The 27,929-nt window shown below is 49.3% G+C and overlaps 1 protein-coding gene across 3 annotated transcripts in view; it reads right to left on the bottom strand.

The window, feature by feature from the left end:
- The window catches only part of KLHL25 (kelch like family member 25), a 49,586-nt gene that overhangs the window by 16,377 nt on the left and 5,280 nt on the right, over positions 1-27,929 (bottom strand). For 2 of the 3 annotated variants that reach the window (XM_024749552.1, XM_024749462.1), the window contains exon 2: positions 5,560-5,643. The exons of the other annotated variant lie outside the window; for it this stretch is intronic. The gene's annotated coding sequence lies outside the window, so the exon portion shown is untranslated. The remainder of the gene's footprint in view (positions 1-5,559; positions 5,644-27,929) is intronic. 3 annotated transcript variants of the gene reach the window in all.

Genomic DNA, 27,929 nt, shown 5'->3' with positions numbered 1-27,929 from the left:
CCTCCCGTGGTTGCTAGAACGTGCAATAGTGTCCCCAGCCTGGCTAAGAAGCCAGCAGGGCAGTGCTAAGGAGCATGTGCTCTGGACGCATTCCACCGTCCGGGGCTGGTACTGCGTGGCCCCATTCTTCAGCCGGGGAAGCCAAGGCTCAGAGATGCAAAGTGGCCGCCTCACATGCTGCAGCCAGAATTCCCCCGTGGGCTGTCTGGTTCCAGCCCAATCTCTACCCCCCATTGGCCCAAGGAGACTGGGATTCCTGCAGGGGGACTTTTGAAAGCCGTTCCCAAGGAGCCACAGACCCCAAGCAGAGCCTTACGCCCCCCTCTGCTCCCAGCGCGCCCTGTCCTGAGCTGGGCTCCAAGCAGCCCTGGCCACGCCCCTCACACCCCTTGCCCTTGGAAAGTTCCCCAAGAACTGCTGTCACAGCCCAAGCACTCAGCATAGACACATTCTGCAAATCCAGGGCTCTCCAGAGGCCTCCGGACCCAGCTGCGATAAGCAAGGTGTGGAGGTGAGGCCAGCTAGCCTGTGGCTCACCCTCTAGACACCTGCTCGATTCCGAGGTCCCAAGGGGAAGCCAAGACAAAGTCCTGGGTGACAGCGGGACGCTAAAGCAATCCAGATTTGCCTCAACCAAAGCAGCAGGAAAACCTGTAGCCATCGGAGCCTCCCTGGTCCCGACAGGCGACTCCAGGCTCCCGGGCCACAGTGAACGCTCCACCTGCCCCCTCGTCTGGCGTCCTCTGCCGGGCCCGGGACTTGGGGCTCAGAGTGTGGGTCCCCAGAGCAGACAGACACAGGCTCGTCGCCAGCTGGAACATGGGGATTCCAAAGCACTTGAATTAAAGTCTGGTCGATGGCATGACCCAAGACCCCACTGTGGTACTATGGGAAGGAGGCTCAGCCAGACGGCAGGCAAAGATCCTAGGCCTCAAGAGAAAGTGGCCAAAAAGTAAAATGCATTCAGCGTCCTGACCCCAGGAGCCTGGGCTTCCTCCTTCCCGCTGGTAAGGAGGCCAGAAAAACCCCCTTCTTTTTCATTTTTATTTTCAGAAGTGTAAACTCCCCCCACTCCCCACTCCAAGTCAATTTTGTACTTAAGTAATAATCCGGTAAAGGAAGGCTGCGATCTCATGCTTCACTGGATTGTAAATTATTGTCCAAGTGCACTGCTCTCTCCCCTGCTCACTCCTCTCCTGGCAAAGAGCCAGGGAAGCCACCGAGTGACGTGATCAGAGCTGCCCGGGCAAGGCCCCTGCTCCCGGGCTGGGGCAGGGAAGACACAGGGGCTGGGCCTGGCCTTGCTGCTCTGGCCCCCGAGCTCCAGGCGGACTGCGGGCCGATGACCCATCAGTGTCCCTCAGTGCAAACCTGCCACCGCGGAGCACTGAGCTCCAGGTTAGAGGTTCGCCTGAGGGGGTCCGTGTGCAGCCCACAGGGGCGGGAGAGTGCTGGACCCGACATCCAGGCTGTACACAGGGGTCCCCACTCTACCACCTGCCCCAGGGCACCTCTCTCCTCTGCAACTTAGTTTTCTCTATTGTGAGACGAAGTCCCTGCTCTGCTCAGGCCTCTGAGAGCCCCTCACTTGTTGGCAATTGTTTACAGAGCTTGACCCCCGAGCCTGGCCTTGGAGCCAGGCACTGCAGAGATGAGAGACTGCGCTGACCTGGCCGCAGAGGCCTCCTGGGAAGCGCCCCACCCCCCCCAGGTCTGAATTGCCCAACCTGAATCCCAGCCTTGCAGCACAGCTCCCCAAATCTCATGTGACTGCTAAATCCTCGTTCCGGCTTCTGCCTCCTTGATCACCGGGCACTTTCCCAAATGTGGCCATCTACCTGGTGACTGTCCATCCGGCTCCCGTGTGTCTGGGCTGTTGGAGGGACATGGCCTTTGATCTCTGTGCCACCTGAGGGACTGGCTCCGAGGTCTCCAGTTCAGGGCCCTGATGCTGAGGCTTGACCTCGGTTCCTGCTGTTCCACAGGCCCCACCTGCTCTGGGCCCCTGAGCACCTCACTGCCCTCGCCCTGTGCCCCACCCCAGCCAGGAAACCAGGCTGCTTCTGAGCTCCACATGGACGTAGCCTTGAATGCTGGGGCTTGCACACCCACGCATGGTGCCCAGCTCCTCCTGGACTCACTTTACAGACAGCCCCGGGCTGGAATGCCAGCTCTCTGCCGTGCAAACAGGACGTCACTAGTAGCTGCTCCTGGGGGGCAGTAGGCTCAGAGGCTGCCCACAGGGCCTGGCCCTGGGGCTAGCCAGAGAGCGGACGGCCCTGCTTTCCTCCCACAGTCACACGTGGACACACACTCTCAGCCCGTCAGGCGAAGGCCCTCTTGGGTTTTCTGGCCCCGCGTGGCATGCTTCCCTCCCTTCCAGGCCCAGGTCCACGCTGAAGCAGCTGGCACTGAGGCTGTGGGAATGGGCTGGGCCCCCCTCCACTCTGGGGGGCTGCTAACAGGGCCACCCTAGGAGGGATCCAGGTGGAGATTCCCTTTGGAGGGCGTTAAGGGCAGGACGAAGCAGGACTCAAAGACAGAGAAGGTGCCAAAAAGCAGGGCAAACCCCAGCAGAGCAGCCACATTTGCCCTGAGAATGAGGTCAACTGGTGACCTCTCCAAGGGCAACGCTAAGTGGGCAGCCCGGGGCCCCTGAGCTGACTCTGTCTCGCTCAGCACCAGGACGCCTGCCCGCTGACGCCAACTCCCGCCCCGGCCGAGAGCCCGCGACGCACGGACACACCCAAGTGGGTTCCCACCCCCAGACGGCTGCTGGCCCAGGCTCCTCTGAGCAGAGCCGAGAGCAGCAGCACCTGCCAGGAGGGCCGCCTCCCCGTCTGTCCCGCCTCCTCCCAGGAGGCGCCCAGACCTGAGCCAGTCTTCCAGGGACAGCCCCGAAGCACCAGGATTCTGCGGGGGTTGGAGAGTCTCACTGGCCCCAGTTTACAGACAAGGAGGCTGAGGCCCAGACACACGGAGGGGGCTGCAGAGACTGTGAATCGAGTCTCCACCCAGGCCCACGGGTGCCCAGGGCTGCCCTTCAGCTCCAGGCCAGCAGTGTGGGAGGACAGGCCTGAAAGCCAGGGGCCCTGGATGCTGTGTGCCCCACCTCAGGCTACTCACCTCCACCAGAAATATACCCGGAAGCCGAAGCGTTACCTCAGCCGTAACATGTCCAGCATTTCCCCCAAACCTGCTCCTCCCCGATCTGGGAAATGCCACCAACACGCTCCTTGGTGCTCACATCCCATCATCCCAACAACCAGGCCACCACATGTCCTGTGGCCGCGCCTCCTACACGAGCCCTGGGCCTGACCCTCCCCCCAACCCCTGTCTCTCCCCTGGACTAACAGAAATGCCCCTCACCAGCCTCTGCTTCTGCTCGTGCCCCCCCCCAGGGTCCGAATTCATCCAGAGACCAGAACCTTTTAAACAGCATCACCTGGATCACACCACGCCCAGCTCAAAACTCTCCAGGGCCGTCCCAGCACCCTCAGTAAAATCCCAGGTCCCTACTGTGGCCTCCAGGTCTCCACTGGCTACCCCTGTGTCCTCACATCCTGCCACGTCCCAAAGAGCTGCCCCTCAGGCTGCGCCGGACTTGTCACTGGCCTCAGGACCTTTTCACGTGCTGTTCTTCTGCCTGGAATGTGCCCCTGCCCACCCCATTTTTCCTGAGTGGCTCACTCTCGTGCCTCCTGAGAGCAGCCACCTTGTTGAGGTCACCCCCTCCCACACCTCCCCTACTTCTGCCTTCGCAGCACCCGTCACAACTTAGCATCACGCGCTTATCTGCCTCCTGCATCTCTGGCCCCTGAAGGCAGGGACCGTGTGTGGTGCTGATGGGACCCAGCACAGAGTGACCACTTGACTGGACTAAATGACGAAGCTAAGACGCATATGGTGCATAAAGCTCACCTCCCTAACATCCACTGCGGTGCTCACCCAGCTGCCCTCCTCCAGGCCCAGAGAAGATGCAGGCTGAGACAGCTGTGAATGCTGCCGAGGTAGGTGTGACGATGGGCGGGCGTGGTGGACATGCAACCCAGCACAGTCCCCTCCTGCTTGCCCCAACATCCAGCTGTTCTCAGGAACCACCCTCCTCCACTCCAGACTGTTTAGACACGGGATCCGAGGCAGGGCACCGGGCTGGCCAACGTGGTGCATCCCTGGGCTCTAGCATCCTCCCAGCCATTGTGACAGGCCCACACCCAGGATGGGGCCAGGAGACTCTGATGGGCCCCACACCCAGGATGGGCCCAGGAGACTCTGACGGGCCCCACACCCAGGATGGGCCCAGGAGCCTCTGATGGGCCCCACACCCAGGATGGGCCCAGGAGACTCTAGTCAACGATGTTTACTCAGCTGCAGGGGGTGAGGCCAGCTCTGTTCCTGGGGCTGCTGACAGACTGAACTGAGGCTGGGAGCGGAAGTGCTGCCTGAGGTGGGAGCTGCACAGAGGAGGAGAGCAGGGCCCTCATGCCTGCTGACCCGAACCAGTCTGCCCCCTTCCTTTCTGTCACTTGCCACCAGGAGTCCCAACTAGTAAAAGGATCACTGGGACGTCAGTTCCTGAATCAGGGATCAGGACTGCTGGCCTTAGTAAGGGGTCTTAGCTATGCGAGTCCTGCCACCCTTTCCACCTCCAGGGGAGGCCACCCTAGACACCAAGAACGGGTTTCATGAGGTGATTTCCAGTGTTCAGTACCAGTTACACACCCAGCCCTATGCAGGGGCTGGGGGATCCAAAGGGAGTATATAAGACAAAAGGTTCCCAGGGGCAGGAAGGGTGAGCACCAGAAGTGTGTGTGCAGTCAGGTCTGTCCAGACTCTTGGAAGCCTGTCTCCATGGCCCCCTGCCTTTGGGGGCCCCCAAAAATCAGACACTCTCAAGCTGTACATATCTCAGGACTATTTTGATGACCTAAGCGTCATCCCGGGTTTTGATGGATTTAAGGCACATAAATTAACTGACGAGCAATTTATTATCCTGCTAAGAGGTACTGATCCACCTCCGACAACAGCTCCGCTTCCCCGACTGCGATCCTTACCTACAGGAAAGAGGTTAAAACGCACCAGATAGAAGGGATGGGATCAAGATGGCAGAGGAACAGGCTGGGGAGCTCACCTGCTCCCACAAAAACATTAAAAATACACCTACAGGGCTTCCCTGGTGGCGCAGTGGTTGAGAGTCCGCCTGCCGATGCAGGGGACGCGGGTTCGTGCCCCGGTCCGGGAAGATCCCACATGCCGCGGAGCGGCTGGGCCCGTGAGCCATAGCCGCTGAGCCTGCGCGTCCGGCGCCTGTGCTCCGCAACGGGAGAGGCCACAACAGTGAGAGGCCCGCGTACCGCAAAAACAGAAAAAAAATACACCTACAAGTGGAACGATGCACACAGAACACCTACTGAACGCCAGCAGAAGGCCTCAGACTTCAGAAAGGGCAAGAAAACCTCCATGTAACTGCATAGGACGAAAGGAAAAAGAAAAAGAAAGAAATCGGGATGGGGCTTGCGCCCCAAGGAGGGAGCTGTGAAGGAGGAAAGATTTCCGCACCTTGAGAAGTCTCCTCGCTGGCAGGGAGATGAGCCTGGACGGAGGCGGAGCTTCAGAGCCTCGGAGGGGAGTGCAGCAACTGGTCTGCGGAAGGCAAAACGGAGAGTCACCTGCAGAGAAGGTCGGCACGGCCACCCTGCGCTCCCCAGCCTGAGACTCTCATCTTTCGGTGCAGGTGGGGGCTGGGTGCTAAAGCTCAGGCTTCAGAGGTCAGACCCAGGGAGAGGACCGGGGATGGCTGTATGGAGACAGCCCGAAGAGGCTGGGGTGTGGACACTGAGGGGGTACTTGGAAGAAGCCTGGGCCTGCCAGAGAGGCAAGGTGCCATTATGGGGAGGGGGCATGAGGAGAGGAGTTGGACCACCAAAAGAGCTTCTTTCCCTGTGAGCGCTCCCAGGCAACAGGACACCGCCTACCAGAGTTCCAGGGGTGGGTGTGAGTCGCTGCTATGAGACACACGAGTGGGTGCCAAGCGCTGACCCCAGTCTCCCAGGAATACACGGAGAGCAGCTACTACTACGGGACCTGCGAACAGGCATCAAGCACTGCCCCCGCCATCCCGGGAGTGCACAAGGGCCACTGCACCTGCACACCCCATATCAAGGGGATAACAGCCAGCACACGCTGAAGAAAGAGACAACAAACATCCAAACTAAAGGAAGCCCCTCTCTTCTGGAAAACATGGTGGAGTAGAAGGACTTGAGCCTACCTCCTCTCATGAAAACACCAAAATCACAACTAACGGCTGAACAGCCATCAACAAAAAAGACAGGGACCTACCAAAAAGAACGATATTTTAGATTCAAAGACAAAGAAGGAGCCACAACAAGATGGTAGGAGGGAGGCTTCCACGACATAATCAAATCGCATACCCACCACGTGGGTGACCCACAAATTGGAAAATAATTATATCACAGAGGCTCTCCCACAGGAGTGAGAGTCCTGAGCCCCATGTCAGGTTCCCCAGCCTGAGGGTCTGACATCAGGAGGAGGAACCCCCAGAGCATTTGGCTTTGCAAGCCAGTGGGGCTTGAGTGCAGGAACTCCACAGGACTGCGGCAAACAGGGACTCCACTCTTAGAGGGCGCACACAAGATTTCACATACACTGGGACCCAGCCCAAAGCAGTAACTCCATAGAAGCCAAGGCTCGACCTACCTATGAGTCTCGGAGGGTGTCCTGGGGAGGCAGGGGGAGGCTGTGGCTGACTGACGAGGGAGCAAGGACACTGGTGGCAGAGGCCCCAGAGAATATTGATCAGCATTACCTCTCCTGGAGGTCACTATTTTGGCATCAAGACCTGGCCCTACCAAACAGCCTGCAGGCTCCAGTGCTAGAATGCCTCAGGCCAAACAAACAGCAGGATAGGAACAGCCCCACCCATCAGCAGACAGGCTGCCTAAAGCCGTACGGAGCTCACAGCCACCTCTAACCACACCACTTGACACGGCCCTGCCGACGACAGGGACAAGACCCAGCTGAACCCACCAGTGGGCAGGCACCAGTCCCTCCCACCAGGAAGCCTGCACAAACACCAGGACCAACTTCACCCACCAAGGGGCAGACACCAAAAGCAAGAGGAGCTATGATCCTGCAGCCAGCAGAAAGGAAACCACAAACACAGAAAGTCAGACAAAATGAGATGGTAGATAAATACGTTCCAGACGAAGGAACAAGACAAAAACCCACAAGAACAACTAAATGAAGTGGAGATAGGTAACCTACCCGAAAGAGAATTTAGAGTAATGATAGTAAGGATGATCCAAGATCTTGGAAAAAGAATGGAGGCACAGATTGAGACGATACAAGAGATGATTAACAAAAAGCTAGAAGACTTAAAGAACAAACAAACAGAGATGAACAATACAATAACTGGAATGAAAAATACACTAGAGGAATCACTAGCAGAATAACTGAGGCAGAAGAGTGAATAGCTAACTGAAAGACAGAGCAGTGGAAATCACAGCTGTGGAACAGAATAAAGAAAAAAAATGAAAAGGAATATGGTCAGTCTCAGAGACCTCTGGAACACTATTAAACACACAAACATTTGCATTAAGGAGTCCCAGAAGGAAAAGAGAGAAAGGACGTGAGAAAATATTTGAAGAGATAATAGCTGAAAACTTCCCTAACGTGAGAAAGGAAACACTCAAATCCAGGAAGCACAGAGTCCCATACAAGATAAACCCAATGAGGAACATGATGAGACACATATTAATCAAACCGACAAAAATGAAAGACAAAGGAAGAATATTAAAAGCCACAAGGGAAAAGAAACAAGTAACATACAAGGTAATCCCCATAAGGTTTTCAGCTGATTTTTTCAGCAGAAATTCTGCAAGCCTGAAGGGGGTGGCACTATATATTTAAACTGATGAAAGGGAAAAATCTACAACCAAGAATACTCTATCCAGCAAGGCTCTCATTCATATTTGATGGAGAAATCAAAAGCTTTACAGACAACCAAAAGCTAAGAGAGCTCAGCACCACCAAACCAGCTTTAAAACAAATCCTAAAGAAACTTCTCTAAGTGGAAAATAAATGGCCACAACTACAATAGAATCAAGAAAATTGTGAATGGGAAAGCTCACCAGTAAAGGCAAACATAAAGTAAACATCTACACACAAATATAACATCAAAGCCAGCAATCGTGAGAAGATAAGAATACAAATGCAGGATACTGGAAATGCACTGGAAATTAAGAGACCAGCAATTTAAAACAATCTGGTATACATATAGACTGCTATAACAAAACCTCATGGGAACCACAAACCAAAAATCTACAATAGAAACACACACAAAAAAGAAAAAGCAATCCAAATACAACACTAAAGATAGACATCAAATCATAAGAGAACAAAAGAGGAAGGGAAGAAAAAAGACCTTCAAAAACAAACCCAAAACAATTAACAAAATGGCAATAAGACCATACATATTGATAATTACCTTAAATGTAAATGGATTAAATGCTCCAACCAAAAGACATAGACTGGCTGAATGGATACAAAAACAATATCCATATTTCTGCTGTCTACAAGAGACACACTTCAGATCTAGGGACATGTACAAACAAAGTGAGGGGATGGAAAAAGGTATTCCATGCAAGTAGAAATCAAAAGAAAGCTGGAGTAGCAATACTCATATCAGACAAAATAGAGTTTAAAATAAAGACTGTTACAAGAGACAAGGAAGGTCACTACATAATGATCAAGGGATCAATCCAAGAAGAAGATATAACAATTGTAAATATATATGCACACAACACAGGAGCACCTCAATATATAAGACAAATACTAACAGCCATAAAAAGAGAAACTGACAGTAACACAATAATAGTGGGAGACTTTAACACCCCACTTTCATCATTGGACAGATCATCCAGACAGAAAATCAATATGGAAACACAGGCCTTAAATGACACATTAGACCAGATGGACTTAACTGATATTTATAGAACATTGCATCCAAAAGCAACAGAATACACTTTCTTCTCAAGTGCACATGGTACATTCTCCAGGAGAGATCACATCTTGGGTCACAAATCAAGCCTTGGTAAATTTAAGAAAATCGAAATCATATCAAGCATCTTTTCCGACCACAACACTATGAGATTAGAAGTCAATCACAGGAAAAAAGAAAACTGTAAAAAACACAAACACGTGGAGGTTAAACAATATCTTACTCATCAATCAATGGATCACTGAAGAAATCAAAGAGGAAATCAAAAAATACCTAGAGACAAATGAAAATGAAAGCATGATGATCCAAAACCTATGGGATGCGGCTAACAGTTCTAAGAGGGAAGTTTATAGCAATACAATCTTAACTCAGGAAACAAAAAAAATCTCAAATACACAACCTAAACTTACAGCCAAAGCAACTAGAGAAAGATGAAACAAAACCCAAAGTTGGAAAAAAAGAAATGATAAAGATCAGAGCAAAAATACACTTGATCTTAGCCAAAAGGCCAAGAAGCAATAGAGACCAGAAATAAATGAAATAGAGAAGAAAACAATAGAAAAGATCAATGAAAAAAAAAGCTGATTCCTTTAAAAGATAAACAAAACTGATAAACCTTTAGCCAGACTCTTTGAGAAAAAAAGGGAGAGGGCTCAAATCAATAAAATTAGAAATGAAAACGGAGAACTTACAATGGACACCACAGAAATTCAAAAAGATCATGAGACTACTACAAACAACCACATGCTACTAAAATGGACAACCTAGAAGAAATGGACAAATTCTTAGAAAGGTACAATCTTCAAAAACTGAACCAGGAAGAAATTGAAAATATGAACAGACCACAAGTAATGAAATTGAAACAGTGATTTTAAAACTACCAACAAACAAAAGTCCAGGACCAGACGGCTTCACAGGTGAATTCTATCAAACATTTAGAGAAGAGCTAACACCCATACTTCCCAAACTCTTCCAAAAAATTGCAGAGGAACACTCCCAAACTCATTCTACAAGGACACCCATCACTCTGGTATCAAAACCAGACAGAGATACTACAAAAAAAGAAAATTACAGACAAAAATCACTGATGAATATAGATGCAAAAATCCTCAACAAAATACTAGCAAATAGAATCCAACAACACATTAAAAGGATCATACACCATGATCAAATGGGATTTATCCCTGGGATGCAAGGATTCTTCGATATCCACAAATCAATCAGTACGATATACCACATTAACAAACTGAAGAATAAACACCATGTGATCATCTCAACAGATGCAGAAAAAGCTTCTGACAAAATTTAACACCCATTTATGATAAAAAGTCTCCAGAAAGTGGGCACAGAGGGAACTTACCTCAACATAATAAAGGCCATATATGGCAAACCCACAGCTAACATCATTCTCAATAGTGAAAAGATGAAAGCATTCCCTCTAAGATCAGGAAATAGACAAGATGTCCACGCTCGCCACTTTTATTCAATGTAGTTTTGGAAGTCCTAACCACAGCAATCAGAGAAGAAAAAGAAAAGGAATCCAAAGTGGAAAAGAAGAAATAAAACTGTCACTGTTTGCAGATGACATGATACTATACATAGAAAATCCTAAAGATGCTATGAGAAAACTACTAGAGCTTATCAATGAATTCGGTAAAGTTGCAGGATAGAAAATTAATACAGGACTTCCCTGGTGGTGCAGTGGGTGAGAATCCACCTGCCAATGCAGGGAACACGAGTTCGATCCCTGGTCCACGAAAATCCCACATGCCGTGGAGGAACTAAGTCTGTGGGCCACAACTACTGAGCCTGCACTCTACAGCCTGCGAGCCACAACTACTGAGCCCTCGTGCCACAATGACTGAAGCCCACGTGCCTACAGCCCATGCTCCACAAGAGAAGCCATCACAATGAGAAGCACGTGCGCTACAACGAAGAGTAGCCCTCACTCGCCGCAACTAGAGAAAGCCCACGTGCAGCAACCCAATAATAAATAAATAAATTTATTTAAAAAAAGAAAGAAAATTAATACATAGAAATCTGTTGCATTTCTATATGCTAATGACAAAAGATCCAAAAAGAGAAATTAAGGAAACAATCCCATTTACCATCACATCAAAAAGAATAAAACACCTAGGAATAAACCTACCTAAGGAGACAAGACGTGCCCATACTCTGAAAACAATAAGACACTAATGAAAGAAATCGAAGATGACACAAACACATGGAAAGATACACCATGTTCTTGCATTGGAAGAATCAATATTGTCAAAATGACTATACTACCCAAGGCAATCTATAGACTCAACGCAATCCCTATCAAATTACCAATGGCATTTTTCACAGAACTAGAACAAATTTTTTTTAAATTTCTATGGAGACACAAAAGACCCCCAATAGCCAAAGCAATCCTGAGAAAGAAAAATGGAACTGGAGGAATCAGGCTCCCTGACTTCAGACTATACTACAAAGCTACAGTCATCAAAACAGTATGATACTGGCACAAAAACAGAAATATGGCTCAATGGAACAGGATACAAAGCCCAGAAATAAACCCATGCACCTATGGTCAACTAATCTATGACTAAGGAGGCAAGAATATACAATGGAGAGAAGACAGCCTCTTCAATAAGCGATGCTGGGAACACCGGACAGCTACGTGTAAAAGAATGAAATTAGAACATTCTCTAATACCATACACAAAAATAAACTCAAAATGGATCAAAGACCTAAATGTAAGGCTGGACACTATAAAACTCTTAGAGGAAAACAAAGGCAGAACACTCTTTGACATAAATCACAGCAATACTTTTTGGATCCACCTCCTAATGAAAATAAATAAATAAATAAATAAATGGGATCTAATTAAACGTAAAAGCTTCTGCACAGCAAAGGAAACCATAAACAAAATGAAAAGACAGGGGACGAGGGGAAGATGGTGGAGGAGTGAGACGCAGAGATCACCTTCCTCCCCACAGATACACCAGAAATACACCTACACGTGGAACAACTCCTACAGAACACCTACTGAACGCTGGCAGAAGACCTCAGACCTCCCAAAAGGCAAGAAACTTCCCACGTACCTGGGTAGGGCAAAAGAAAAAAGAATAAACAGAGACAAAAGGATAGGGACGGGACCTGCACCAGTGGGAGGGAGCTGTGAAGGAGGAAAGGTTTCCACACACTAGGAAGCCCCTTAGCGGGCAGAGACTGCGGGTGGCGGAGCGGGAAGCTTCAGAGCTGCGGGGGAGAGCACAGCAACAGGGGTGCGGAGGGCATAGCAGAGAGATTCCGCACAGAGGATCAGTGCTGACCAGCACTAAACCAGCCCGAGAGGCTTGTCTGCTCACCCGCCGGGGCGGGTGGGGCTGGGAGTTGAGGCTCGGGCTTAGGTCGGAGCCCTGGGAGAGGACTGGGTTTGGCGGCGTGAACACAGCCTACAGAGGGTTAGTGCACCACGTTTAGCCGGGAGGGAGTCCGGGGAAAAGTCTGGACCTGCCGAAGAGGCAAGAGACTTTTTCTTCCCTCTTTGGTTCCTGGTGCGTGAGGAGAGGGGGTTAAGAGCTCTGCTTAAAGGAGCTCCGGCTAAAAGTGCGGACCCCAGAGACGGGCATGAGACGCTAAGTCAGCTGCTGCCGCCACCAAGAAGCCTGTGTGCGAGCACAGATCACTATCCACACCCGCCTTCCGGGAAGCCTGTGCAGCCCGCCCCTGCCAGGGTCCCGGGATCCAGGGACAACTTCCCCGGGAGAACGCACGGCGTGCCTCAGGCTGGTGCAGCGTCATGCTGGCCTCTGCCGCTGCAGGCTCGCCCACACTCCGTGCCCCTCCCTCCCCCGGCCTGAGTGAACCAGACTCCCCGAAGCAGCTGCTCCTTTAACCTCGTCCTATCTGACCGAAGAACAGACGCCCTCCTCCTTAAATGTAAATGGCCCAAATGCTCCCACCAAAAGACACAGATTGGCTGAATGGATACAAAAACAAGACCCATATATATGCTGTCTACAACAGACCCACTTCAAACCTGGAGACACATACAGACTGAAAGTAAGAGGATGGAAAAAGATATTCCATGCAAATGGAAACCAAAAGAAAGCTGGAGTAGCAATTCTCATATCAGACAAAATAGACTTTAAAACAAAGACTATTAGAAGAGACAAAGAAGGACACTACATAATGATCAAGGGATCAATCCAAGAAGAAGTATGTACCAAAATGTTCATTGCAGCTCTATTTACAATAGCCCGGAGATGGAAACAACCTAAGTGTCCGTCATCGGATGAATGGATAAAGAAGATGTGGAACATATATACAATGGAATATTACTCAGCCATAAAAAGAAACGAAATTGAGCTATTTGTAATGAGGTGGATAGACCTAGAGACTGTCATACAGAGTGAATTAAGTCAGAAAGAGAAAGGCAAATACCGTATGCTAACACATATATATGGAATTTAAGGAAAAAAAGGTCATGAAGAACTTAGGGGTAAGACAGGAATAAAGACACAGACCTACTAGAGAATGGACTTGAGGATATGGGGAGGGGGAAGGGTAAGCTGTGACAAAGTGAGAGAGAGGCATGGACATATATACACTACCAAACGTAAGGTAGATAGCTAGTGGGAAGCAGCCGCATAGCACAGGGAGATCAGCTCGGTGCTTTATGACCACCTGGAGGGGTGGGATAGGGAGGGTGAGAGGGAGGGAGACGCAAGAGGGAAGAGATATGGGAAGATATGTATATGTATAACGGATTCACTTTGTTATAAAGCAGAAACTAACACACCATTGTAAAGCAATTATACTCCAATAAAGATGCAAAAAGAAATAATAATGAATAAAATAAAATAAAATTACAAGCAAAAAATAAAGTAAAAATGAAAAAACACACGAAAAGACAACCCACAGAATGGGAGAAAATACTTACAAATGATGCAACTGACAGGGATTAATCTCCAAAATATACAAACAGCATATGCTGTTCTGTATCCAAAAAACAAACAGCCCAATAAAAAAGATGGGCAGAAGATCTAAATAGACGTTTCTCCAAAGAAGACATATGGATGGCCAAAAAGCACATGGAAAGATGCCCAACATCGCTAATTATTAGAGAAATGCAAATCAAAACTGCAGTGATGTATTACATCACACCAGTCAGGATGGCCATCCTCAAAAAGTCTACAAACAATAAATGCTGGAGAGGGTGTGGAGAAAAGGGAACCCTCCTACATGTTAGTGGGAATGTAAATTGATACAGCCACTATGGAGAACAGTATGGAGGTTCCTTAAAAAACTAAAAATAGAACTACCAAATGTTCCTGCAATCCCACTACTGGGCATATATAAGGAGAAAACCATAATTCGAAAAGATACATGCACCCCAATGTCCACTGCAGCACTATTTACAACAGCCAAGATACAGAAGCAAACTAACTGTCCATCAACAGAGGAACAGATTAATAAGATGTGGTACATACCTACAATGGAATATTACTCAGCCATAAAAAAGGAAATAATGCCATTTGCAGCAACATGGATGGACCTAGTGATTATCATACTAAGTGAAGTCAGACAAAGACAAATATATGATATCACTTATATGTAGAATCTAAAAAAAATGATACAAATGAACTTATTTACAAAACAGAAACAGACTTACAGATATCGAAAACAAACTCATGGTTATCAAAAGGGAAACGTGGTGGGGGGGTAATGGTAAATTAGGAGCTTGGGATGAACATATACACACTACATATAAGGCAAATAACCAACGAGGACCTACTGTACAGCACAGGGAAGTCTACTCAATATTCTGTGATAAGCTATATGAGAAAAGAATCTGAAGAAGAATGAATATATGTATACGTCTAATTGAATCACTTTGCTATACACCTGAAACTAACACAACATTGTAAATCAACTATACTCCAATATAATATATATATAGTTTTAAAATTGCAAAAAGGGACTTCCCTGGTGGCACAGTGGTTAAGAATCTGCCTGCCAATGAAGGGGACATGGGTTCGAGCCCTGGTCCGGGAAGATCCCACATGCTGCAGAGCAACCAAGCCCATGCGCCACAAGTACTGAAGCCCACGCTCCTAGAGCCCGTGTTCCACAAGAGAAGCCACCGCAATGAGAAGCCCGCGCACTGCAACGAAGACCCAACACAGCCAAAAATAATTTATTTAAAAACATAATAATAAAATAAAATTGCAAAAAAAAAAGCACCAAATAGCAAGGTGCCCAGCTCACTTTTCATCCTCCTTGGAAAGTCAGCCAAATACATAAGTAAACAAACTAGCCAAGAGGCAAGACCTTGAGAAGAAAACTTGCCAAGCTCTCTGAAGATTCCAGTGACTAAGATCTAAAGACCTCCACTCTCAGAGAAAAAGGCACCAGAGGCAATCAAAGCTGCATTTTGGGGGTCACTCTCTGGGAGGCCCAGCTCTGTCCTGCAGCGCTAACGCCCTCCCCCACTTCCACCCCCAGCCAGGAGTTAGCAACTTTCTAAATGAGTGTGTCAACTCCATCACTCTTCGCTGGCGGCCAGAGGGAGCCAGAAAATCCCAGGGCCCAGCTGAGGGGTTGCAGGTAATGGGTTTCTGACTCGCTCATCCACCAGTAGCTTCCCGAACAATTCCCACGTGCCAGGCAGGGAGACAGTGATGCACAGAGACAGAGCTCCTGCCCCATGGACCTGCACTCTGTGGTTGGCGGTATGGAAGGGGGCAGACAGACCAGCGATAAGCAACCAAACCAGTGAGCAGGACACCTTCCCTTCCCGGGAGTTCTATGAAGAAAATGAAATGGCAATGGGCCACAGAGGGACAAGACGACGGTGGGCTCATTTAGGCCCCTGTGAAGAGGGGACACGTGGGATGAAACTTAAGTGATGAGCGGAGCCCAGATGTGATGGCGGGGAAAGGAGGGTTCAGGCAGAGAAGCAGCAGGTGCAAAGGCTGGGTGGAAACCATCGGCCCTTCAGGGAAGAGAAAGGCCAGGGACAGGCAGGGGCGCTATCACACAGGGCCACTGGCATGTGAACCCTGGGGCCAATTGTGTAAGTGAAGAATTCGCCTTGGACATTCCAGCTGCAGCAGGTGGACCCCAGCCCGCAGAGGGGAGGGGCAGCAAGTATTTTAAATCTGTATCTCCCAGGGGGTTCTGCCCCAGCTGCACGGACACACCTGTGACAAGGCAGCCCCGGGGAAACTCACAGCTCCTCAACGCCAGTGCACAGGAACAGGGCCCCTGAAGACAGCTCAGCCCTTACTGGTGACCCTGAGAAAGTTAATTCACCTCTCTGGGCTATTTTTCTCAATCATAAAGTGATGACGAAAACAGCCGCTATTTTATAGGTTTGTTTGAGACTTAAATGAGACCGTCGATGACAAGCATTTGGGACGGCCTGGCCCTCTCCTGCTTACTTGGTCAGCTGTTTTATTATTGTTGCTGTTGTCATTACCACCGTCACTGAATAAAGGACACAGCAGACATTACCCCAACCTCCACTTTGAATAAGGGGATTTTCATTGTCTACTCTAATCATTTTTAAGTTATTTGATTTTTTTTTAATGAGTATGTAATATTTTTATGGTCAGGAGAAACACTAAAGGTTTTCTTCAAGCCTGCTGGATCTGGGTTACTCCAGAACTGTGATAATGAAGGATTCCAACACTATCAGATATCAGGGCTATGCAGGGCGGCGTGCTGCAACAAGGTTCCCAGGAGCAGGGTTCCAAGAGGACGCCCCGTGATACTGCAGCTCAAATCCCCACCCTGCCCAAGTCTGGGGGACACACACACCTCGGGGAGCCCACGGGGTGCAGGGGCAGCCATCCGTCCAATCTTCAAGTGGAAAACAAACTAAGCACCGTATGAAGCAGACAAATCTAATTGTTAAGTGAAAGTAAAATCAGTATGACCACTGTAACTGAATCAGAGCCACAGATCATTCTAGATACAAGTGAATTATCAGACAATGGGTCCTTTTCCTAGATGCTTCTACCTTCCAATGGCCCTTTCTTTTAAAAAGAAAACAAAAAACAACTTCATATATATTTATTCAGAAGTCGTATTACCTGAATTTTTATTGAAAATCCAACAGGTTAAAACTGTTTATATTTTTTACTATGTATTTATTTATTTTGATCTTGTTTTTCAGCTTTTGATTTTGAAAGACTTCAAATCCGCAGTAAAGTCACAGGAATCGTGTAACGCATGCCTCCTGCTCTCCCGTGGTTAGCCTGCTGGATGCTACTCCACCCTATCCCAGCCCCCAGCCTCACCCCATCCCTGCCTCACTGCAAGCCCGGGACCTCCTGCAGGCGAATGCGCTGGCCATGAGGGTGGTGGTTCTAGAATGGAGTGAGGCTCAGGGAAGGGGTGACAGTGTCTGCTTCATACCCTGCCTGGTAATAAATGGCGTTCTCTTCAGGCAGTGCCAGAATGTCCCACGAAGGGTGGAGCCCGCCCCTGAGCTCGCCCCCTCTGGACAGAAGCCCAAGCCTTCCACACCCTCTGACAAGGCACAGTGTGAGACAGCCCGGTTGCCACCTGCTGTCCTGAGGGCGTGAGCAACAGTGCAACTGTACCCTCTCAAAAGGGTCACGCACGCTCACACACACAGTCCCAGGTGGGCACTGAATCCTACACATGGCCCAACTTCCTGCACCCAAAGCCAGGAAGGGGAACGTGGTCCCAGCAGACCCCGAGGGGCAGGCAAATGCCCCGGTGCCTTCTCCATGTGCTCCAGCCTTTTTACTCAACGCACACGAATGTTAGGCACACTTGAGGAAGGGCAGCCACTTTCGCTCCTGTGAGTGATAGCCAGGTCTCAGGCTGCCAGCAGCCTCTGGTCAACAGGGAGCCAGACCTGTTATTCCGAGTTGATAGATGCTATGGGGATGGATGCCAGCTCTGCCGGAGTGGGTGGGCCACTTCTGGAGGAAGGGTCTGGGTGGTGCACTGCCCTGGCCTTTCCCAGGCAACAGGCTCTGCCTTCCCAGAAAAGGCAGAGGACAGGGCTAAGGGCTCAAGGCCTGTGAAACTCTGCTGTAGGAAGAAGCAACACCTGCTGCAAAGAATCAACAGGGAATTCTGGTTGGGAAGGGAGCCACACGGAGCACATGACTACCATGTATCCATACTGTGCTGGGCATCTTACATGGAAGATTTCATCCTCACAACCAAGCCTGACAAGGTTATGACTCTAATGTTTTAATCAAGATGGGCTAGGCTGTGCTGCAGCAACAAACACCCCCGAATCTCGGTGGCTTTGGGGACAGAGACATTTCGCGCTTATGCTACACGCGCCGTGGGTTAGTTGGTGGTTGAGGGGGCAGGGGAGGAGAGAGTACTCTTCTCATCACTGTCACTCCCAGGGACCCAGATGACAGAGTAGTCGCCATGTCACCAGTCACCATGCCGATGGGAAAATAGAGAACGCTCTGGAAAGCGGCACTGCCAATTCGGTGCTTGGCCTTAGAAAGACGCACATCACTTCTGTCCCCATCTCATTAGCTAAAACGAGTCACGTAGCTTCGTTCACCGGGACAGCACCAGAGGTGCAATCCTGCCATATGCCCTATTAGTTTTGTAATTTACAGATAAGAAAACAGCAGCTCAGAGATGAATGGTAATGACAACAGTACTATTACCAATAAGTCATAGTGACTGAGCACTTACTATGTACTAGGCACTGGTCTGAGTGCTTTTTTCAGGCTGGGACACTGGGCAGGGATATGTGGGAATGACTCCCTGTAATGACTGCCCAGCCATAGGCCCAGCCCAGCAGATGCAGCCACGGATGGTTGGCGCCCCCTTTTCTGCCCAGGACCACCCCTTCTGAGTGTGAGCTCCATGAACCAAGTGAGATAGGCCAACAGGCACACCCAGGAGCTCAGTCATTTTTACTGAGAGGAGAACACAAAGGTGAGGGCAAGACACAAAAGACGACAAATCCCCAGGAATCACAGCCCCGACACAGACGTCCTCACGGGGGCTGAGGGGGTCAGGAGGTGGTGGGCAGAAACACTGTCCTAAGAAGGCAAAAACTGGTTCTTGGAAGACAGAAAAAAATCTTACTTGTTTTAGGTACAAAGCACAGACATACATACAGACAGACTTATAGCGTATCTGGTATTAAAATTTATGGCGGGGAAGGGGGTTGAGTGCAATTAGGAATAAAAGGTCCAAAAAGGTTTGTGGGGGGAAGTGATAAGGTTGAGAGGCACTGCAAACACAATGACTATTTTCACTTTGGCTTATTATTTTCTGCTTTTATCCCAAAACAAACATTTTACATTGTTGCAACTACAGAACACACTTTCACATTGTTTTTACCATTCACAGAGTTTGCATGCTCCTATCCTTCATTCACCACTGAACACAGATTGATCAGGGGTCTCCTGCATGCAGACACTGGGAGGAACCGGTTGGTTTATCCCAGCGTCTCTGGGGTTGTCAGCTGTAATTTTTAATGTCTGTGAAGTATATAAGCACCATGACTTACTAATTCATTCATCCACAGTTTTGCATTTGTGTCCAACGAACAAATAACATCTTTGCTGTGGTGTATTATGAATCACCGTATTCTCTTGAGATAAAAATCTTTGGAGAAGAATTACAGATGTGTGACGTCATACTGTCATAGAAGCTCTGGTTACCATGCTTAACGAAACCACCGCTGCAACAAAGAGGCTTCTTTGAGCTAAGGGAGGAGTGGCTCAGATGCCTCCAAATTCGGCAGGGAAGGGCTGAGAGAAGCTGCCACCTGGCTTCCATTGCCGCATCCTGCTGCCCCTCAGCTCAGTGGGGCTGCCTGGACTGTCTCTGGCCCCCGAGGCTGGGGGGTCTGCAAGCCCAGCTATTGCTGCAGAGGGGAGCGGGGCCAATGAAATGGACATCATCCCTGGTCTAACCACAGAGGGGACAAAGCACTTGGTGCTCAGGTTCGCCCATCTGTTGAAATCACTTGTTTCCTTTCATTTATCCAGAGCGAGACAGAGAGAAACAAGCAGGGGCAGAGAACAGCCCCCATACAAAGCAAACACCGCCTCCTGGTCCTGGGTTCCTCCCTCTTCAGCAGGACTGGCCGGGCCCTTGGCAAACAGAGGGAGGCTGGGGGCCTGGAGGGAGGCTGTCTCTCTTCCTGTCTGGTCCCCTGAAAGAGTCACAGAGCCCCACAGATGGAGTCATTAAAAGCACTGTGGCCTAGATATCACTTTCAGTGAGCCACCTGGAGTGACAGCCTGGGAGGAAAATGCACACGCAGAACAGGACAGAAGGAAAAAAAAAAAAAAAAAAAGTCAAGCACCAGCTACTTGTTCGTGGATTTCTTTCTCCCTGTGCTCTAGAAGCTTCGTTCTACTCCAGGCTGCCAGGGCTGCTGTCGAACCAGAATGGGAATGTGCCTCAATTGCTAAAGCCCAAGACACAGCTCTGTTTCTCTTCTCCCATGGAGAGGGAGGAGGGCAGGGGAGTGTAGCTGGAGAGCACTTTGGTAAGATCTTTCAAAATGACAAAAGCCCTCTGCCCCAGCCTCTCCAGCCCAGGAATCCTGCCCTCCATCACACTTGCACACTCTTGGCTGCAAGCAAAAGGCTGGAAACAGGCTCAATGTTCACAGGCAAGAGGCCCAGTTAAAGAAATGGTGGTTCATTCATACAATGGAGTACTACAGAACTATATATATAAAAAAATAAGCAACTGGCTTTCTCTGCTAAAACGAGAAGTGCTATGAATAGGATGCCATCTCTTACATCTGTTAAAAACCGACTACCTAGTCATACACATAGACACGTAATACACACACACACGCACCTGCTGGGGTTGCAGACTGTCTCTGGTAGGTTGGGTGAGAAATGGGTTGATAGGAGGGTGGGGAGGCTGTCCCCACCGCACACACCCCTGAACCTGCCGGACACTGTGCCAGATGCAGGGTCACTTTTTTGTTTTTTTTTTTTTGGGGGGGGGGGCCGTGCCACACAGCGTGTGGGATCTTAGTTCCCTAGCCAGGGGTCGAACCTGTGCCCCGTGCAGTGCTGGGTCCTAACCACTGGACCGCCAGGGAAGTCCCGGAGTCACTTTTTTTCGAACCTGGCTGTGAACGAGCTTTTGCATCAGGCCCCGTACATGCCTTCTTTCATTTCATCCTTACGGCACCTCTTTGAGGCGTCACGGTCCCTATTGTACAGGTGGGCAAACTGAGGCTCAAAGAAGGTAAGAAACGTGCACACATCCTCAGTATTCAAAGCTGTTTTGCTCCAAAGTCCCTGCTCGAAAGGCATAACATGGGCTGTTTAGAAAGAACCACCTTCCTGGCTGCAAACGCCGTGTGTGCCTGAACAGGAGGTGCTGTTTTTAATGAAAAACACTTGATTTCCCAAGTGCCTCGCTGCCACTTAGCAAACCTGAGTCTGCCTTCCTGGGCCTCAAGAAAGGAGGAAGGGTGTGGAAGTGGTGTGCCTCCCCGCCTGCCAGGCCCCATGCCGCCCTGAAGAGCTCGCACTACGTCCAACAGCTCGTAACTTGAGGACACAGACCAGGCCTGCATTACAAGCTCGCTCTCAGGCGCCTGGCTTCCTCCCTGCCTGGGGAACAGGGACGTCGGTCTGGCACCTCTCTGCTTGCTGGCACTGCCACCTCTATACTGCGAGGCCTGGGCTGGGTATTCAAATGCTCAGTGCCTCGGTTTCCACATTTGTAAAATGGACGTGAAAATAATCACACCAACCTCGCAGGATTGCCAAGGGACTAAAAGGGGAAAACAGATGAACAGAGCTGGGTGCAGGGCCCACACCCAGGCCCCAGCTTGCAAGGGCTTTGCCTAGCACACCTGTTCTCAAATGGTTTGGTCTCAGGATCTTTTTACAATTTGAAAATGATTGAGGACCCTAAGGGGCTTCTGTTACATGGTTTAACCTGTTGATATTTATCACAGACAAAATTAAAACTGAGACAAAATTGAAATGTACACTAGTTACCTGAAGAACAATAATAAACTCATTATACGTTAGCGTAAATAACAGTTGTTTTTCATAAATCTAGTTTCCAAAAAAAAGTTTATTTTATTGACAATAGTGGCCAGACTCTCTAGCTGCTTCTGCATTCAAGTTGTTGTAAAATGTCGTGGTTTTTTTTCTAATGGAAGTATAGCTGATTTACAGTATTGTGTTAGTTTCAGGTGTACAGCAAAGTGATTGTTATATATATTTTTTTAGATTACTTTCCATCACAGGTTATTACAAGATCCTGAATACAGTTCCCAGTGCTATACAGTAAATCCTTAATGCTTACCTATTTTATATATGAGGTAAGTGTGTGTAAGTGTTAATCCCATACTCCTAAACATTGTAAAATGCTTTCATTGTGAAGACTAGAAGAAAATCCAGCCTCATACAGACAGGGAGTTGGAAAAGGGAACAGATTTTTAAGAGCCTTTACAGATCATTTTGGATATTCCTCTTTGAAAAAACACTAAGACTTGTCAAGCACTAGTTTCTTAAAGATTAGCTGCAGTGTGGGACCTGAGCCCGTGTGGTGCCCTTGTGTACTCCATGACCTTCCCGTCTCCTGGTCTGTCTTGCACTCTGGCTCACTTACACATGCATGATTTAGTAACTTCATGCAATGGTCATCTGGAAAACATTGGGTCACGGGGTTATGCACTGGGAGGGAATGGGTGAAAAAGGCAAATAATATCTGGGTGTTACTATGAAAACAGTTTTGACCCCCGTGGACCGCGAAAATATCCCAGGGACCGTCCGGGACCACATTGTGAGAACAGTGGGTTAGCAAAATTTCCTCATCCGCCACACATTAACCATGTTTTTTTTTAAAGTACTCGAAAAAGAAACTGCCATGGAAAGTGAAGGGCAGTGAGAGTGGAATCACCTGCCCGGAGGGTCTCGGCCCCTCCCCAGCTTGCATGGACATGTGGGCACAGGAGCTGGCGCCCTCTGATCCCCGCTGGCCGGCCTCCCCTCGAAGAACCCAGCCTGCTCTGCGCCTCCCTCCATCACCAGATGCTTTCTTCTCGCCACAGGACCCCTCATTTTCCCCCAAATAACAGACCTCGGTGGTTTGCAGAGGGCAGCGCCTGAGACGGCAAACTACAGGGGCCACGCATGGGCTGCTGCCCTTGGGCTTTGCAGTTGATGATTCTTGGTCTCTTGAAATTACATATGTAACGTGTATTTATAGCCAAATACATGGGTGCCCAGAAACTGCAACTCATTCATACATACATTTTTAGCATATCATTCGGCCACCAAGTTCCATTAAATCCTCCTTCCTGGGTCCCTTGTGTGGCTAGTCCTGCATCGGAAACAAGGTGAGGACTTCACAGTTGCGGAATGGGCTATGAACAGGCCCTGTCCCCAGTCTCTCCCACTCCAGGCAATCCGGTCTTCACTTTTGACCACCATTCTCTCCTGCTCAAAAGCTTCAAGGAGGCTTGGACATCCAAGCCTTGTGCAATCTGGTCCCCAGCCCCTCTCCTCCACCACTCGCTGGGGCACATGCTGGACTTTCCAGCTCTCCCATCCCCACTCCCTCTCTCCATAAGCCCTCTCTTTTCACGCTCACACCCTCCCCTGGACTTGACATCTGTCTGGCGTGTACAGGGCCTCGTACATAGTAGATACTGAAAAAATTAACCTGACAAGGAATTTCTGAGCACCTACCATGTGCTGGGTCCTGTGCTATGCACCAGGAACATGGCAGAGAGTAAAGAGAACATTTTTGTCTTGTCTCCTACAATTAACATTCTAATACCCGTTGGCCCTTTGCTGCGGAGCTGTGAGGGTTCTTCTCTAGTCCAGCATTATTTATTCCTTCAGGGCATTGGGTACTCTGCCTTTATTTTTATTTTCAACTCATCGAGGACACTATTCTGTGTCATCTTTGCTGCCTGGAATACATTAGATCGATAATATTGCTGAATGGGAAGTAGATTAACCACAAATACCCACTGGAATAAGAATCAAAAAGATCCACCTGAGAGGTCCTCAGTGTCTGCTGTGTTAACCTGCAATATGATTGGTATGTTTCATATTTAAGTATTTTAAATGCTGGATGGGAAAGAGCAACCCTCATCCCTGTCCTATACGGTGTTCTGCATATCACAGTAATCAAACTGGAGATGCTGGCCTCGAGCACCCTGAGGGGGTGGTTAGGCGCTAAGGTCCTGGTCTCAAATCCCAGCACTGCTGTTTCTACCTGTATGACTGGCCCAAGGTACTTATATTCTCCGAGCCTCAGTTTTACTCATCTGGAAAATGGGGCGGGTGGAATAAGTGTCAATGTGCTATCCTGAGAATTAAATGAGAAGGTCCATGTACAGAGCCCAGTACAGTGGGACACACAAAATTCACTCTATTCGTGAGACCTGCTGTTATCAATACTGTTGCTGTTGTAGCCCCTGTTGGCACAAGCTCTTGGCAGGAAAATTCAAGGATGGCACCCTGATCTCCACCCCTGGTCTTACTCCTGTGACCATGTTACCTACATAGCAAAGGGATTTGCAGATATAATTAATGATGTTACTAACTCATCAGGTGGCCTTAAAATAGGGAGATGCTCTGAGTGGGCCTGACTTAATCACATGAGCTCTTTAAAGCAGAGTTTTCTTCAGCTGATTGCAGAAGTTGATGTCAGAGATCTGAAGCAGGAAAGGATCTGACACTCCACTGCTGCTTAGAGATGGGGTATCTGGCATGGAATGCAGCAGCCTGTAGGAGCCAAGATCAGCACCTAGCTGACAGCCAGGGAGGAGAGAGGGAGCTCAGTCCTACAACCACCAAGAACTTGATACTCCCCACAACCTGAATGAGTCTGGAAGCAGATTCTCCCCCAGAGCCTCAGGATAAGAGTCCAGTCCAGCTGGTACTTGACCTTGGACTTTTGACAGCCTAGGCAGAGAACCCAGTTGAGCCAACCCAGGTTTCTGACCTACAGAACTGTGAGCTAATAAATAGGTATTGTTTAAGCCACTAAGTTAGTGGTGACCCGTTAGGCCACAACAGAAGCTAACGTAAGCCCTGCTTGGCCTCTGGCCATAAGGCATATAAATTAAAAACATACCAGGTGTTTGTCCAAAGGGTTCAGGGATGGCACTTCCTGCATCCTTAATGCTGCATGGGTGATGCTCTAGGGTGGGGTCTGTCTGATCCATCTCTACCTCTAGCACTTAGCAGTGTGGCTATCACACCGTAGGGTCTCAATAATTTCATTTAACAAAATTTCAGCTTCCTGAGCAGTCCGGAACAGAATGGCTTACAGCTCCCCAGATTGGCTTCATAATCTCATGACCAGCCAATCATAACGTGTTCAGGTGCACTAACCTGGACAAATCCCAGCAAAGTCCTCTTTTCTGCCTAGAGGAAAACTATATAGACACTGCAAGCAGTTCACAGGAAGCCACCCAGCACCCAGGGTAGGGATGTGTCCACGTGCAAATGAGTCTTGCTTTACACACCCACCGACACCACCATCGTCCCTGCCTTGGCCTGTGGCAGCCTCCCAGGGATCAGCTGGCCAGCCAAACCCTGACATTTTGCTTGTAATTGTACCTTCCTGTAAAAAGTCCTAGTTGGAGCAGTAAAAATAGCAGCTGCAACTTCCTGCAACACGGACAGACCAGTCGATCCTGGTGCCTGAAACAAAACCTGGCGACTCGACCTCACTCTGACTCCACAAACCCCTGCAGGCTGGGCTGGGGGTGGCAGTGGGGTGGGACCCAGTCTGCCCCTGCCCTCACAGACTGCCCTTGAGCCAGCTCCTGAGTGAGATGCTCCCCTCACTCCCTTCATGAAAAACCCAGCCCTCAGAACCATGGGATGCCTAACAAATGCAAAGATGTGCCTGCATCCAAGGTCTCAGCCTTCTCTCCTCCTGCCCACTGGCTGCAGAGGTACAAAGGCAGGATGCCTCCCGACCAAAGCCCTCTGGCCACCTGCTTGTTCGTTCACTGCTATCACCGCCCCCCCCCATGTCTGTCCACCTTCCTGTCTGTGGCCTAGTCCCCCCCAGCTCCCCACAGCTGTCCCAACCAGGTCAGGCTGGTGGGGATAACAGAAGCCTCCACCAGGGCTTAGGTCCCAGGCGGCAGCAGGGCAATCGCAGCCAAGTCTGGATGCTGCTCCCCAAGGTGTGGACCCGCTCGCTGTGTTAGAGCCCACTTGGGGAAGGACAGGACAGCCTAGCTATATATACCCCAGGCACCTGAATCCCAGCAGTGATGAATTCCTCCAGGGGCCCAGCCCGCTCCCTGGCTCCTGCATCATGGGGCCTGAGGCCGCCCAGGGACCACATGGGCCTGGTTTTCCTTGGCCCTGATCCCACCTTTCCTTTATCAATCCCCACAGCTTCCCCTCCTTCTGTCTCCAAATCAAGTACAAGGGCCCTTTTGTCAATCTTTTGCTTATTTTAAAGCCTCCTGTTACAAGAAAACAGACAAGGACCCCCAAAGTAACAAACATGGAAATGCACAAAGTTCTAGGAGCCCCAGCCTTTGGTCTCTACCAACAGATAAATGGGGGATCAAGTCTGTGGTGACCAATGCCCCTTTCTGAGCCTGGCCCTAGACCAGCTAGAGAACCAGCTAGAGAACTTTCTCTGCCCTCCTGGCTCATTTATTTGACTCGGCTGGGTGAGGTCCTCCCCATCTCAGGGATGCAAGGCAGACGTCCCACCTAAAGCCAGCCCAGTCCCTCCCCTGGACACACTGGCTGTTTAGAAACACTCACATCCATTCAAATGTTCCAGGCTCCAGACATCTGCCTTTCACTAGTAAAACCCATGATGTCTGCAGAGCTTTTCAGCATAAAATGAACTTTCAGGAATGTTTTCCCATGCCCAAAACGCAGCAGCCTGGCAGGGGGCAGGGCGGGGATTAAAAGGACCTCATTTCACAGATGAGTACACAGGGCAAAGGCTTCGCTGAGTCCCCAGCCGCGGTCAGACCTGCGAGAGGCAGCACTCGCTAAACCTTGATCCTCTGGGAAAAACAACAATGGATTACAATAAAAAGAGAAAGCCTGAATAAACTGGATCACTTTTTTTTTTTTAAAGGAATAATGAGATCCTTTTCCCCCATCACGGTAGCTAAAAGGGAAAATGTGGATAATAATAAGCGTGGTGAGGACGTGGGGAAGTGGGCTCCCAGACACCATCAATGGGAGAGAAAACTGGCTTATTAGTCTTCACAAACGGCACTTGGTTTTGACAATGAAAATTTAAAGACCAGAAAGACGTATGATCAAGGATGTGCATGACTTCATGGATTGTATAGGGGGGAAGAAAAATCAGACACACCTAAAACGTCTTCTGTTAGGAGACTGTGAGCTGAAAGATGGTGGTCTGGCCGCACCATGGAATACTACACTGCTGTGAAAAGAGAAAGAGATTCACCACACAGTAAGTGATAGACACTGTGGAGTACTGAGTGTGATCCAAATTACATAAGCACAAAATCTGTATATGAAAAGGGGGATGAGAACAGTATGCCCCAAACTGCTGACAGATACCAAGGATGGGGCCACTTTCATACCATGCTCCATTTCTTCTTATATTGCTTGTTTATAAAGGGAACCTACTGATGTATGATTGAAATTAAAGACAATAAAACAACTTAAAAGGAACATGTTTTCCTTAGGCTCCCTACGCATCAGAAGATTCCAGGATGGAATGGCTGCAGCCTATCTCTGGGTCTCATCTCAACCCCCTCCCCAGCCCACAATGCTCCCAGCCTGTGCACTTGCTGGGCACCCCCTTCCTCAGAACTTCCCACAGCTGCCTCTTGCCGTCTTGGAGGTCTCGGCTCAAATGTCACCAGCCCAGAGCCCCCTCGTCTAAGCAGATGCCCCACCTTGATCCTTTTCCTCACACCTCCCCGTCCACTTTC

This window comes from Neophocaena asiaeorientalis, unplaced genomic scaffold, assembly GCF_003031525.2.
Source record: "Neophocaena asiaeorientalis asiaeorientalis breed wild unplaced genomic scaffold, Neophocaena_asiaeorientalis_V1.1 scaffold201, whole genome shotgun sequence".
Classification (NCBI taxonomy): domain Eukaryota; kingdom Metazoa; phylum Chordata; class Mammalia; order Artiodactyla; family Phocoenidae; genus Neophocaena; species Neophocaena asiaeorientalis.
Note: the sequence above shows the minus strand (reverse complement) of the source record. Positions and strands in the feature narration are given on the sequence as shown.